Source organism: Gobius niger, assembly GCF_951799975.1.
Source record: "Gobius niger genome assembly, chromosome: 7".
In the NCBI taxonomy this organism is placed as follows: domain Eukaryota; kingdom Metazoa; phylum Chordata; class Actinopteri; order Gobiiformes; family Gobiidae; genus Gobius; species Gobius niger.
Window position 1 is genome coordinate 5,688,009 of NC_136858.1, and position 15,546 is coordinate 5,703,554.

The window sequence follows — 15,546 nt, forward strand, 5'->3', positions numbered from 1 at the left end:
CCACAGCTGAGACTGACCCTGTGCTCTTTCGTGGTGTGAATGTCTAACACTGATGCAAATATAATCTCAAAATTCACTTTGCTCCTTTTGGACCTGGCTTCGAGCATTTTAGACATAGGGCATAGAAACCTTGTTGAAGCAGATGCAATTAGTGACACATGACACGGTAAACAGGCCAATTGGCCGGGGAATTGAAGTGCTTTTCTCAAACATGTATTCAGAGCCCCACAGTTAAGCAGGGCATCAAAAAATTGCTAAAATCTCTTGCTGTTCCTCTCCACGGAAATCTTTAGTAAAAGGCGAAAGATTTATACGATCTGAAGAGAAACAAGAGTGTTGGACTGCAGCGCTGACCGTGAACTGAGACTTTGGCCATACGCTGCCCCGTCGTGGTTCATGAACCGCTCTCCAAAGGGAAGCCAAACTCATTTGCATGAGCCACTTCAGGCTGATTTCAATTCAAACTGAGCTGTTCACAAAATTGCTAGACAGTTAGCCTTACTTAAGAAGAGGCCAAGCTTTCATTGGGGCTTGCAAAGGAACAACTGTGTAGAAATATCAAAGCAGGACAGAGATTCCATGCACTGCAAGTCAGTGGGAAATTACAGGTCAACATCTGAAATGGAGATTTTCGCCTCATTTCCTCAGAGACAAGAAAGAGATTGAAAGCGCAGGCGAGCTAGCCAGGAGTGGAAGCTAGAATCTTCTGATCCGTAGTCAGACACACTATCCATTGCACCACTTGCTCCTCAGCGCCGATTTGTTGATTAACTTCTGTAAATGAAATCAAATTAGTACAACATATGCAAGCCTTTGCAAATGTCACTTATCTAATATTACATAACAAGTCTTAGAATGTATGCCCATTGAGAACACATGCCGTCCTTTGATAGCTCCATCCCAGCAGAGAACTCTATTGGTTTGTGTGAAAGAAAAAAAGAAACAGCAACAAAGCCTCTTTCTTTGAAGCACACGAGGAAACATAGTTTTGCTCCGCCCATGTGAAACCGTGACACAGGAATTGACAGAGCCCAGACCATCCCCTTTTGAATTAAAATGCCATTTAGCTTTGCGCAGTGGCAGTATTGTAGCCTATGAGGTTTATCCGAGGCGCGATTATTGCTAGTTGAAAACTTTACCCAATACCCCGCCTTGACGACTTGAAATATAGTCGGCAATGGCAATTTTTGTCAGTCTCTCAGGAGACTAAGGTTTTGTCAAATAATAATATCTGTGTGAGCATCTGCTCGTTTGACATTTGGAGAACTTCATGGTGGAAGTCTGGGTGATCCATTGTCTTTTAGATGTACAAAGAAAAGCAAAAGCAACATGGCAAGGACAAAAAGTTAGTTATCTTTTTTAAGATGTATTTTTTAGACAATACAAAACCCTGTTGTTTAGCCTTGTTGGTCTAGTGTCGCGAATCTTGCTTCGTGTGTTTGCGGTCCAAACAGCATAGGAGTCAGAAAAGGATCTTCAAGTGTAGCCTGTGAAAGAGTTGATAGCGGAACAGTGACTCTAACAAAAGCTTTTTGTGGCTCGTTGGTCCAGGGGTATGATTCTCGCTTTGGGTGCGAGAGGTCCCGGGTTCAAATCCCGGACGAGCCCGGCCTGATGTGGGTTCAAATCCCTGTGTGTTGTGCAACACAATACTCATAATGTGGATTTGGTACATGTTTAGTGCCTGGAGCTTTACGTAATAAAATGTCTACTTACATTGTAGTCAGTTTTACTCATATCCTAGATTTAGAAAAGTATGTCCATATGGAAAAGTATGTCCATATGGAATCCGATGGTTGACGAGATCAAGGGGCCTCACTAAAGGCATCTGGCTATCCGCCCAAAACTTAATTTACATGTGAGCCTCTCCCAATACCGAATGTACCTTTATAATCCCGACTGATTGGTAGAGGAGTTTGTGCTAAGGGCCTCTTGCAAAACGGCATTAACTAAAGCAGAGTTTGATTACTTCCTGTTGATATTAACTGTGCATGGGGTACATCTTTGGCCTTATCTAACTTGTGAAATTGCCGCTATTTAGAAAAGACACAGTGGTCATGACCAAAAACAGATAGCATCTCTTTGTGCCTACCAACTTCTTAGCAGAGGATGGTTTCGATCCATCGACCTCTGGGTTATGGGCCCAGCACGCTTCCGCTGCGCCACTCTGCTGTTGAGCTCTCCGGAAGGGACTTGAACCCATGATCCGTGGCTTTAGGAGGCTTGTCCATTCGGCCACTGGTTCGTTACAACACTGCAAACGCTAAAACACTAGGAATGTTTTTTTGTGCGTGTCTTTTTTCAAAAAAAGGAATGTAGAGAAAGCTCATGTACATGCCATGTTAAAAGAAACCATACTGGATTCATTTCATTTGTTTGATTTGCATGTGAAATGTTTCTACAATATGCACAAGTTTGACTCATCCAAAACGTTATAGTGAATAACTTGAAATGTGGCTGAAGCATTTAGTCACTTATATATTTATATGGCTCGTTGGTCTAGGGGTATGATTCTCGCTTAGGGTGCGAGAGGTCCCGGGTTCAAATCCCGGACGAGCCCATCTGAAGATTGAGCAATGGGAAGTTTGATGTAATGATCCATTAAATCTCCCCCACAGCTGAGACTGACCCTGTGCTCTTTCGTGGTGTGAATGTCTAACACTGATGCAAATATAATCTCAAAATTCACTTTGCTCCTTTTGGACCTGGCTTCGAGCATTTTAGACATAGGGCATAGAAACCTTGTTGAAGCAGATGCAATTAGTGACACATGACACGGTAAACAGGCCAATTGGCCGGGGAATTGAAGTGCTTTTCTCAAACATGTATTCAGAGCCCCACAGTTAAGCAGGGCATCAAAAAATTGCTAAAATCTCTTGCTGTTCCTCTCCACGGAAATCTTTAGTAAAAGGCGAAAGATTTATACGATCTGAAGAGAAACAAGAGTGTTGGACTGCAGCGCTGACTGTGGACTGAGACTTTGGCCATACGCTGCCCCGTCGTGGTTCATGAACCGCTCTCCAAAGGGAAGCCAAACTCATTTGCATGAGCCACTTCAGGCTGATTTCAATTCAAACTGAGCTGTTCACAAAATTGCTAGACAGTTAGCCTTACTTAAGAAGAGGCCAAGCTTTCATTGGGGCTTGCAAAGGAACAACTGTGTAGAAATATCAAAGCAGGACAGAGATTCCATGCACTGCAAGTCAGTGGGAAATTACAGGTCAACATCTGAAATGGAGATTTTCGCCTCATTTCCTCAGAGACAAGAAAGAGATTGAAAGCGCAGGCGAGCTAGCCAGGAGTGGAAGCTAGAATCTTCTGATCCGTAGTCAGACACACTATCCATTGCACCACTTGCTCCTCGGCGCCGATTTGTTGATTAACTTCTGTAAATGAAATCAAATTAGTACAACATATGCAAGCCTTTGCAAATGTCACTTATCTAATATTACATAACAAGTCTTAGAATGTATGCCCATTGAGAACACATGCCGTCCTTTGATAGCTCCATCCCAGCAGAGAACTCTATTGGTTTGTGTGAAAGAAAAAAAAGAAACAGCAACAAAGCCTCTTTCTTTGAAGCACACGAGGAAACATAGTTTTGCTCCGCCCATGTGAAACCGTGACACAGGAATTGACAGAGCCCAGACCATCCCCTTTTGAATTAAAATGCCATTTAGCTTTGCGCAGTGGCAGTATTGTAGCCTATGAGGTTTATCCGAGGCGCGATTATTGCTAGTTGAAAACTTTACCCAATACCCCGCCTTGACGACTTGAAATATAGTCGGCAATGGCAATTTTTGTCAGTCTCTCAGGAGACTAAGGTTTTGTCAAATAATAATATCTGTGTGAGCATCTGCTCGTTTGACATTTGGAGAACTTCATGGTGGAAGTCTGGGTGATCCATTGTCTTTTAGATGTACAAAGAAAAGCAAAAGCAAAATGGCAAGGACAAAAAGTTAGTTATCTTTTTTAAGATGTATTTTTTAGACAATACAAAACCCTGTTGTTTAGCCTTGTTGGTCTAGTGTCGCGAATCTTGCTTCGTGTGTTTGCGGTTCAAACAGCATAGGAGTCAGAAAAGGATCTTCAAGTGTAGCCTGTGAAAGAGTTGATAGCGGAACAGTGACTCTAACAAAAGCTTTTGGTGGCTCGTTGGTCTAGGGGTATGATTCTCGCTTTGGGTGCGAGAGGTCCCGGGTTCAAATCCCGGACGAGCCCGGCCTGATGTACTGTGCTTTGCGTGAGGTTAAGCTTCAGAGCGTGAGGGGTCCTGGGTTCAAATCCCTGAGTGTTGTGCAACACAATACTCATAATGTGGATTTGGTACATGTTTAGTGCCTGGAGCTTTACGTAATAAAATGTCTACTTACATTGTAGTTAGTTTTACTCATATCCTAGATTTAGAAAAGTATGTCCATATGGAATCCGATGGTTGACGAGATCAAGGGGCCTCACTAAAGGCATCTGGCTATCAGCCCAAAACTTAATTTACATGTGAGCCTCTCCCAATACCGAATGTACTTTTATAATCCCGACTGATTGGTAGAGGAGTTTGTGCTAAGGGCCTCTTGCAAAACGGCATTAACTAAAGCAGAGTTTGATTACTTCCTGTTGATATTAACTGTGCATGGGGTACATCTTTGGCCTTATCTAACTTGTGAAATTGCAGCTATTTAGAAAAGACACAGTGGTCATGACCAAAAACAGATAGCATCTCTTTGTGCCTACCAACTTCTTAGCAGAGAATGGTTTCGATCCATCGACCTCTGGGTTATGGGCCCAGCACGCTTCCGCTGCGCCACTCTGCTGTTGAGCTCTCCGGAAGGGACTTGAACCCATGATCCGTGGCTTTAGGAGGCTTGTCCATTCGGCCACTGGTTCGTTACAACACTGCAAACGCTAAAACACTAGGAATGTTTTTTTGTGCGTGTCTTTTTTCAAAAAAAGGAATGTAGAGAAAGCTCATGTACATGCCATGTTAAAAGAAACCATACTGGATTCATTTCATTTGTTTGATTTGCATGTGAAATGTTTCTACAATATGCACAAGTTTGACTCATCCAAAACGTTATAGTGAATAACTTGAAATGTGGCTGAAGCATTTAGTCACTTATATATTTATATGGCTCGTTGGTCAAGGGGTATGATTCTCGCTTAGGGTGCGAGAGGTCCCGGGTTCAAATCCCGGACGAGCCCATCTGAAGATTGAGCAATGGGAAGTTTGATGTAATGATCCATTAAATCTCCCCCACAGCTGAGACTGACCCTGTGCTCTTTCGTGGTGTGAATGTCTAACACTGATGCAAATATAATCTCAAAATTCACTTTGCTCCTTTTGGACCTGGCTTCGAGCATTTTAGACATAGGGCATAGAAACCTTGTTGAAGCAGATGCAATTAGTGACACATGACACGGTAAACAGGCCAATTGGCCGGGGAATTGAAGTGCTTTTCTCAAACATGTATTCAGAGCCCCACAGTTAAGCAGGGCATCAAAAAATTGCTAAAATCTCTTGCTGTTCCTCTCCACGGAAATCTTTAGTAAAAGGCGAAAGATTTATACGATCTGAAGAGAAACAAGAGTGTTGGACTGCAGCGCTGACCGTGAACTGAGACTTTGGCCATACGCTGCCCCGTCGTGGTTCATGAACCGCTCTCCAAAGGGAAGCCAAACTCATTTGCATGAGCCACTTCAGGCTGATTTCAATTCAAACTGAGCTGTTCACAAAATTGCTAGACAGTTAGCCTTACTTAAGAAGAGGCCAAGCTTTCATTGGGGCTTGCAAAGGAACAACTGTGTAGAAATATCAAAGCAGGACAGAGATTCCATGCACTGCAAGTCAGTGGGAAATTACAGGTCAACATCTGAAATGGAGATTTTCGCCTCATTTCCTCAGAGACAAGAAAGAGATTGAAAGCGCAGGCGAGCTAGCCAGGAGTGGAAGCTAGAATCTTCTGATCCGTAGTCAGACACACTATCCATTGCACCACTTGCTCCTCAGCGCCGATTTGTTGATTAACTTCTGTAAATGAAATCAAATTAGTACAACATATGCAAGCCTTTGCAAATGTCACTTATCTAATATTACATAACAAGTCTTAGAATGTATGCCCATTGAGAACACATGCCGTCCTTTGATAGCTCCATCCCAGCAGAGAACTCTATTGGTTTGTGTGAAAGAAAAAAAGAAACAGCAACAAAGCCTCTTTCTTTGAAGCACACGAGGAAACATAGTTTTGCTCCGCCCATGTGAAACCGTGACACAGGAATTGACAGAGCCCAGACCATCCCCTTTTGAATTAAAATGCCATTTAGCTTTGCGCAGTGGCAGTATTGTAGCCTATGAGGTTTATCCGAGGCGCGATTATTGCTAGTTGAAAACTTTACCCAATACCCCGCCTTGACGACTTGAAATATAGTCGGCAATGGCAATTTTTGTCAGTCTCTCAGGAGACTAAGGTTTTGTCAAATAATAATATCTGTGTGAGCATCTGCTCGTTTGACATTTGGAGAACTTCATGGTGGAAGTCTGGGTGATCCATTGTCTTTTAGATGTACAAAGAAAAGCAAAAGCAACATGGCAAGGACAAAAAGTTAGTTATCTTTTTTAAGATGTATTTTTTAGACAATACAAAACCCTGTTGTTTAGCCTTGTTGGTCTAGTGTCGCGAATCTTGCTTCGTGTGTTTGCGGTCCAAACAGCATAGGAGTCAGAAAAGGATCTTCAAGTGTAGCCTGTGAAAGAGTTGATAGCGGAACAGTGACTCTAACAAAAGCTTTTTGTGGCTCGTTGGTCCAGGGGTATGATTCTCGCTTTGGGTGCGAGAGGTCCCGGGTTCAAATCCCAGACGAGCCCGGCCTGATGTGGGTTCAAATCCCTGTGTGTTGTGCAACACAATACTCATAATGTGGATTTGGTACATGTTTAGTGCCTGGAGCTTTACGTAATAAAATGTCTACTTACATTGTAGTCAGTTTTACTCATATCCTAGATTTAGAAAAGTATGTCCATATGGAAAAGTATGTCCATATGGAATCCGATGGTTGACGAGATCAAGGGGCCTCACTAAAGGCATCTGGCTATCCGCCCAAAACTTAATTTACATGTGAGCCTCTCCCAATACCGAATGTACCTTTATAATCCCGACTGATTGGTAGAGGAGTTTGTGCTAAGGGCCTCTTGCAAAACGGCATTAACTAAAGCAGAGTTTGATTACTTCCTGTTGATATTAACTGTGCATGGGGTACATCTTTGGCCTTATCTAACTTGTGAAATTGCAGCTATTTAGAAAAGACACAGTGGTCATGACCAAAAACAGATAGCATCTCTTTGTGCCTACCAACTTCTTAGCAGAGAATGGTTTCGATCCATCGACCTCTGGGTTATGGGCCCAGCACGCTTCCGCTGCGCCACTCTGCTGTTGAGCTCTCCGGAAGGGACTTGAACCCATGATCCGTGGCTTTAGGAGGCTTGTCCATTCGGCCACTGGTTCGTTACAACACTGCAAACGCTAAAACACTAGGAATGTTTTTTTGTGCGTGTCTTTTTTCAAAAAAAGGAATGTAGAGAAAGCTCATGTACATGCCATGTTAAAAGAAACCATACTGGATTCATTTCATTTGTTTGATTTGCATGTGAAATGTTTCTACAATATGCACAAGTTTGACTCATCCAAAACGTTATAGTGAATAACTTGAAATGTGGCTGAAGCATTTAGTCACTTATATATTTATATGGCTCGTTGGTCAAGGGGTATGATTCTCGCTTAGGGTGCGAGAGGTCCCGGGTTCAAATCCCGGACGAGCCCATCTGAAGATTGAGCAATGGGAAGTTTGATGTAATGATCCATTAAATCTCCCCCACAGCTGAGACTGACCCTGTGCTCTTTCGTGGTGTGAATGTCTAACACTGATGCAAATATAATCTCAAAATTCACTTTGCTCCTTTTGGACCTGGCTTCGAGCATTTTAGACATAGGGCATAGAAACCTTGTTGAAGCAGATGCAATTAGTGACACATGACACGGTAAACAGGCCAATTGGCCGGGGAATTGAAGTGCTTTTCTCAAACATGTATTCAGAGCCCCACAGTTAAGCAGGGCATCAAAAAATTGCTAAAATCTCTTGCTGTTCCTCTCCACGGAAATCTTTAGTAAAAGGCGAAAGATTTATACGATCTGAAGAGAAACAAGAGTGTTGGACTGCAGCGCTGACCGTGAACTGAGACTTTGGCCATACGCTGCCCCGTCGTGGTTCATGAACCGCTCTCCAAAGGGAAGCCAAACTCATTTGCATGAGCCACTTCAGGCTGATTTCAATTCAAACTGAGCTGTTCACAAAATTGCTAGACAGTTAGCCTTACTTAAGAAGAGGCCAAGCTTTCATTGGGGCTTGCAAAGGAACAACTGTGTAGAAATATCAAAGCAGGACAGAGATTCCATGCACTGCAAGTCAGTGGGAAATTACAGGTCAACATCTGAAATGGAGATTTTCGCCTCATTTCCTCAGAGACAAGAAAGAGATTGAAAGCGCAGGCGAGCTAGCCAGGAGTGGAAGCTAGAATCTTCTGATCCGTAGTCAGACACACTATCCATTGCACCACTTGCTCCTCAGCGCCGATTTGTTGATTAACTTCTGTAAATGAAATCAAATTAGTACAACATATGCAAGCCTTTGCAAATGTCACTTATCTAATATTACATAACAAGTCTTAGAATGTATGCCCATTGAGAACACATGCCGTCCTTTGATAGCTCCATCCCAGCAGAGAACTCTATTGGTTTGTGTGAAAGAAAAAAAGAAACAGCAACAAAGCCTCTTTCTTTGAAGCACACGAGGAAACATAGTTTTGCTCCGCCCATGTGAAACCGTGACACAGGAATTGACAGAGCCCAGACCATCCCCTTTTGAATTAAAATGCCATTTAGCTTTGCGCAGTGGCAGTATTGTAGCCTATGAGGTTTATCCGAGGCGCGATTATTGCTAGTTGAAAACTTTACCCAATACCCCGCCTTGACGACTTGAAATATAGTCGGCAATGGCAATTTTTGTCAGTCTCTCAGGAGACTAAGGTTTTGTCAAATAATAATATCTGTGTGAGCATCTGCTCGTTTGACATTTGGAGAACTTCATGGTGGAAGTCTGGGTGATCCATTGTCTTTTAGATGTACAAAGAAAAGCAAAAGCAACATGGCAAGGACAAAAAGTTAGTTATCTTTTTTAAGATGTATTTTTTAGACAATACAAAACCCTGTTGTTTAGCCTTGTTGGTCTAGTGTCGCGAATCTTGCTTCGTGTGTTTGCGGTCCAAACAGCATAGGAGTCAGAAAAGGATCTTCAAGTGTAGCCTGTGAAAGAGTTGATAGCGGAACAGTGACTCTAACAAAAGCTTTTTGTGGCTCGTTGGTCCAGGGGTATGATTCTCGCTTTGGGTGCGAGAGGTCCCGGGTTCAAATCCCAGACGAGCCCGGCCTGATGTGGGTTCAAATCCCTGTGTGTTGTGCAACACAATACTCATAATGTGGATTTGGTACATGTTTAGTGCCTGGAGCTTTACGTAATAAAATGTCTACTTACATTGTAGTCAGTTTTACTCATATCCTAGATTTAGAAAAGTATGTCCATATGGAAAAGTATGTCCATATGGAATCCGATGGTTGACGAGATCAAGGGGCCTCACTAAAGGCATCTGGCTATCCGCCCAAAACTTAATTTACATGTGAGCCTCTCCCAATACCGAATGTACCTTTATAATCCCGACTGATTGGTAGAGGAGTTTGTGCTAAGGGCCTCTTGCAAAACGGCATTAACTAAAGCAGAGTTTGATTACTTCCTGTTGATATTAACTGTGCATGGGGTACATCTTTGGCCTTATCTAACTTGTGAAATTGCTGCTATTTAGAAAAGACACAGTGGTCATGACCAAAAACAGATAGCATCTCTTTGTGCCTACCAACTTCTTAGCAGAGGATGGTTTCGATCCATCGACCTCTGGGTTATGGGCCCAGCACGCTTCCGCTGCGCCACTCTGCTGTTGAGCTCTCCGGAAGGGACTTGAACCCATGATCCGTGGCTTTAGGAGGCTTGTCCATTCGGCCACTGGTTCGTTACAACACTGCAAACGCTAAAACACTAGGAATGTTTTTTTGTGTGTGTCTTTTTTCAAAAAAAGGAATGTAGAGAAAGCTCATGTACATGCCATGTTAAAAGAAACCATACTGGATTCATTTCATTTGTTTGATTTGCATGTAAAATGTTTCTACAATATGCACAAGTTTGACTCATCCAAAACGTTATAGTGAATAACTTGAAATGTGGCTGAAGCATTTAGTCATTTATATATTTATATGGCTCGTTGGTCTAGGGGTATGATTCTCGCTTAGGGTGCGAGAGGTCCTGGGTTCAAATCCCGGACGAGCCCATCTGAAGATTGAGCAATGGGAAGTTTGATGTAATGATCCATTAAATCTCCCCCACAGCTGAGACTGACCCTGTGCTCTTTCGTGGTGTGAATGTGTAACACTGATGCAAATATAATCTCAAAATTCACTTTGCTCCTTTTGGACCTGGCTTCGAGCATTTTAGACATAGGGCATAGAAACCTTGTTGAAGCAGATGCAATTAGTGACACATGACACGGTAAACAGGCCAATTGGCCGGGGAATTGAAGTGCTTTTCTCAAACATGTATTCAGAGCCCCACAGTTAAGCAGGGCATCAAAAAATTGCTAAAATCTCTTGCTGTTCCTCTCCACGGAAATCTTTAGTAAAAGGCGAAAGATTTATACGATCTGAAGAGAAACAAGAGTGTTGGACTGCAGTGCTGACCGTGAACTGAGACTTTGGCCATACGCTGCCCCGTCGTGGTTCATGAACCGCTCTCCAAAGGGAAGCCAAACTCATTTGCATGAGCCACTTCAGGCTGATTTCAATTCAAACTGAGCTGTTCACAAAATTGCTAGACAGTTTGCCTTACTTAAGAAGAGGCCAAGCTTTCATTGGGGCTTGCAAAGGAACAACTGTGTAGAAATATCAAAGCAGGACAGAGATTCCATGCACTGCAAGTCAGTGGGAAATTACAGGTCAACATCTGAAATGGAGATTTTCGCCTCATTTCCTCAGAGACAAGAAAGAGATTGAAAGCGCAGGCGAGCTAGCCAGGAGTGGAAGCTAGAATCTTCTGATCCGTAGTCAGACACACTATCCATTGCACCACTTGCTCCTCGGCGCCGATTTGTTGATTAACTTCTGTAAATGAAATCAAATTAGTACAACATATGCAAGCCTTTGCAAATGTCACTTATCTAATATTACATAACAAGTCTTAGAATGTATGCCCATTGAGAACACATGCCGTCCTTTGATAGCTCCATCCCAGCAGAGAACTCTATTGGTTTGTGTGAAAGAAAAAAAAGAAACAGCAACAAAGCCTCTTTCTTTGAAGCACACGAGGAAACATAGTTTTGCTCCGCCCATGTGAAACCGTGACACAGGAATTGACAGAGCCCAGACCATCCCCTTTTGAATTAAAATGCCATTTAGCTTTGCGCAGTGGCAGTATTGTAGCCTATGAGGTTTATCCGAGGCGCGATTATTGCTAGTTGAAAACTTTACCCAATACCCCGCCTTGACGACTTGAAATATAGTCGGCAATGGCAATTTTTGTCAGTCTCTCAGGAGACTAAGGTTTTGTCAAATAATAATATCTGTGTGAGCATCTGCTCGTTTGACATTTGGAGAACTTCATGGTGGAAGTCTGGGTGATCCATTGTCTTTTAGATGTACAAAGAAAAGCAAAAGCAAAATGGCAAGGACAAAAAGTTAGTTATCTTTTTTAAGATGTATTTTTTAGACAATACAAAACCCTGTTGTTTAGCCTTGTTGGTCTAGTGTCGCGAATCTTGCTTCGTGTGTTTGCGGTTCAAACAGCATAGGAGTCAGAAAAGGATCTTCAAGTGTAGCCTGTGAAAGAGTTGATAGCGGAACAGTGACTCTAACAAAAGCTTTTGGTGGCTCGTTGGTCTAGGGGTATGATTCTCGCTTTGGGTGCGAGAGGTCCCGGGTTCAAATCCCGGACGAGCCCGGCCTGATGTACTGTGCTTTGCGTGAGGTTAAGCTTCAGAGCGTGAGGGGTCCTGGGTTCAAATCCCTGAGTGTTGTGCAACACAATACTCATAATGTGGATTTGGTACATGTTTAGTGCCTGGAGCTTTACGTAATAAAATGTCTACTTACATTGTAGTTAGTTTTACTCATATCCTAGATTTAGAAAAGTATGTCCATATGGAATCCGATGGTTGACGAGATCAAGGGGCCTCACTAAAGGCATCTGGCTATCCGCCCAAAACTTAATTTACATGTGAGCCTCTCCCAATACCGAATGTACCTTTATAATCCCGACTGATTGGTAGAGGAGTTTGTGCTAAGGGCCTCTTGCAAAACGGCATTAACTAAAGCAGAGTTTGATTACTTCCTGTTGATATTAACTGTGCATGGGGTACATCTTTGGCCTTATCTAACTTGTGAAATTGCTGCTATTTAGAAAAGACACAGTGGTCATGACCAAAAACAGATAGCATCTCTTTGTGCCTACCAACTTCTTAGCAGAGGATGGTTTCGATCCATCGACCTCTGGGTTATGGGCCCAGCACGCTTCCGCTGCGCCACTCTGCTGTTGAGCTCTCCGGAAGGGACTTGAACCCATGATCCGTGGCTTTAGGAGGCTTGTCCATTCGGCCACTGGTTCGTTACAACACTGCAAACGCTAAAACACTAGGAATGTTTTTTTGTGTGTGTCTTTTTTCAAAAAAAGGAATGTAGAGAAAGCTCATGTACATGCCATGTTAAAAGAAACCATACTGGATTCATTTCATTTGTTTGATTTGCATGTAAAATGTTTCTACAATATGCACAAGTTTGACTCATCCAAAACGTTATAGTGAATAACTTGAAATGTGGCTGAAGCATTTAGTCATTTATATATTTATATGGCTCGTTGGTCTAGGGGTATGATTCTCGCTTAGGGTGCGAGAGGTCCTGGGTTCAAATCCCGGACGAGCCCATCTGAAGATTGAGCAATGGGAAGTTTGATGTAATGATCCATTAAATCTCCCCCACAGCTGAGACTGACCCTGTGCTCTTTCGTGGTGTGAATGTGTAACACTGATGCAAATATAATCTCAAAATTCACTTTGCTCCTTTTGGACCTGGCTTCGAGCATTTTAGACATAGGGCATAGAAACCTTGTTGAAGCAGATGCAATTAGTGACACATGACACGGTAAACAGGCCAATTGGCCGGGGAATTGAAGTGCTTTTCTCAAACATGTATTCAGAGCCCCACAGTTAAGCAGGGCATCAAAAAATTGCTAAAATCTCTTGCTGTTCCTCTCCACGGAAATCTTTAGTAAAAGGCGAAAGATTTATACGATCTGAAGAGAAACAAGAGTGTTGGACTGCAGTGCTGACCGTGAACTGAGACTTTGGCCATACGCTGCCCCGTCGTGGTTCATGAACCGCTCTCCAAAGGGAAGCCAAACTCATTTGCATGAGCCACTTCAGGCTGATTTCAATTCAAACTGAGCTGTTCACAAAATTGCTAGACAGTTTGCCTTACTTAAGAAGAGGCCAAGCTTTCATTGGGGCTTGCAAAGGAACAACTGTGTAGAAATATCAAAGCAGGACAGAGATTCCATGCACTGCAAGTCAGTGGGAAATTACAGGTCAACATCTGAAATGGAGATTTTCGCCTCATTTCCTCAGAGACAAGAAAGAGATTGAAAGCGCAGGCGAGCTAGCCAGGAGTGGAAGCTAGAATCTTCTGATCCGTAGTCAGACACACTATCCATTGCACCACTTGCTCCTCAGCGCCGATTTGTTGATTAACTTCTGTAAATGAAATCAAATTAGTACAACATATGCAAGCCTTTGCAAATGTCACTTATCTAATATTACATAACAAGTCTTAGAATGTATGCCCATTGAGAACACATGCCGTCCTTTGATAGCTCCATCCCAGCAGAGAACTCTATTGGTTTGTGTGAAAGAAAAAAAGAAACAGCAACAAAGCCTCTTTCTTTGAAGCACACGAGGAAACATAGTTTTGCTCCGCCCATGTGAAACCGTGACACAGGAATTGACAGAGCCCAGACCATCCCCTTTTGAATTAAAATGCCATTTAGCTTTGCGCAGTGGCAGTATTGTAGCCTATGAGGTTTATCCGAGGCGCGATTATTGCTAGTTGAAAACTTTACCCAATACCCCGCCTTGACGACTTGAAATATAGTCGGCAATGGCAATTTTTGTCAGTCTCTCAGGAGACTAAGGTTTTGTCAAATAATAATATCTGTGTGAGCATCTGCTCGTTTGACATTTGGAGAACTTCATGGTGGAAGTCTGGGTGATCCATTGTCTTTTAGATGTACAAAGAAAAGCAAAAGCAACATGGCAAGGACAAAAAGTTAGTTATCTTTTTTAAGATGTATTTTTTAGACAATACAAAACCCTGTTGTTTAGCCTTGTTGGTCTAGTGTCGCGAATCTTGCTTCGTGTGTTTGCGGTCCAAACAGCATAGGAGTCAGAAAAGGATCTTCAAGTGTAGCCTGTGAAAGAGTTGATAGCGGAACAGTGACTCTAACAAAAGCTTTTTGTGGCTCGTTGGTCCAGGGGTATGATTCTCGCTTTGGGTGCGAGAGGTCCCGGGTTCAAATCCCGGACGAGCCCGGCCTGATGTGGGTTCAAATCCCTGTGTGTTGTGCAACACAATACTCATAATGTGGATTTGGTACATGTTTAGTGCCTGGAGCTTTACGTAATAAAATGTCTACTTACATTGTAGTCAGTTTTACTCATATCCTAGATTTAGAAAAGTATGTCCATATGGAAAAGTATGTCCATATGGAATCCGATGGTTGACGAGATCAAGGGGCCTCACTAAAGGCATCTGGCTATCCGCCCAAAACTTAATTTACATGTGAGCCTCTCCCAATACCGAATGTACCTTTATAATCCCGACTGATTGGTAGAGGAGTTTGTGCTAAGGGCCTCTTGCAAAACGGCATTAACTAAAGCAGAGTTTGATTACTTCCTGTTGATATTAACTGTGCATGGGGTACATCTTTGGCCTTATCTAACTTGTGAAATTGCAGCTATTTAGAAAAGACACAGTGGTCATGACCAAAAACAGATAGCATCTCTTTGTGCCTACCAACTTCTTAGCAGAGGATGGTTTCGATCCATCGACCTCTGGGTTATGGGCCCAGCACGCTTCCGCTGCGCCACTCTGCTGTTGAGCTCTCCGGAAGGGACTTGAACCCATGATCCGTGGCTTTAGGAGGCTTGTCCATTCGGCCACTGGTTCGTTACAACACTGCAAACGCTAAAACACTAGGAATGTTTTTTTGTGCGTGTCTTTTTTCAAAAAAAGGAATGTAGAGAAAGCTCATGTACATGCCATGTTAAAAGAAACCATACTGGATTCATTTCATTTGTTTGATTTGCATGTGAAATGTTTCTACAATATGCACAAGTTTGACTCATCCAAAACG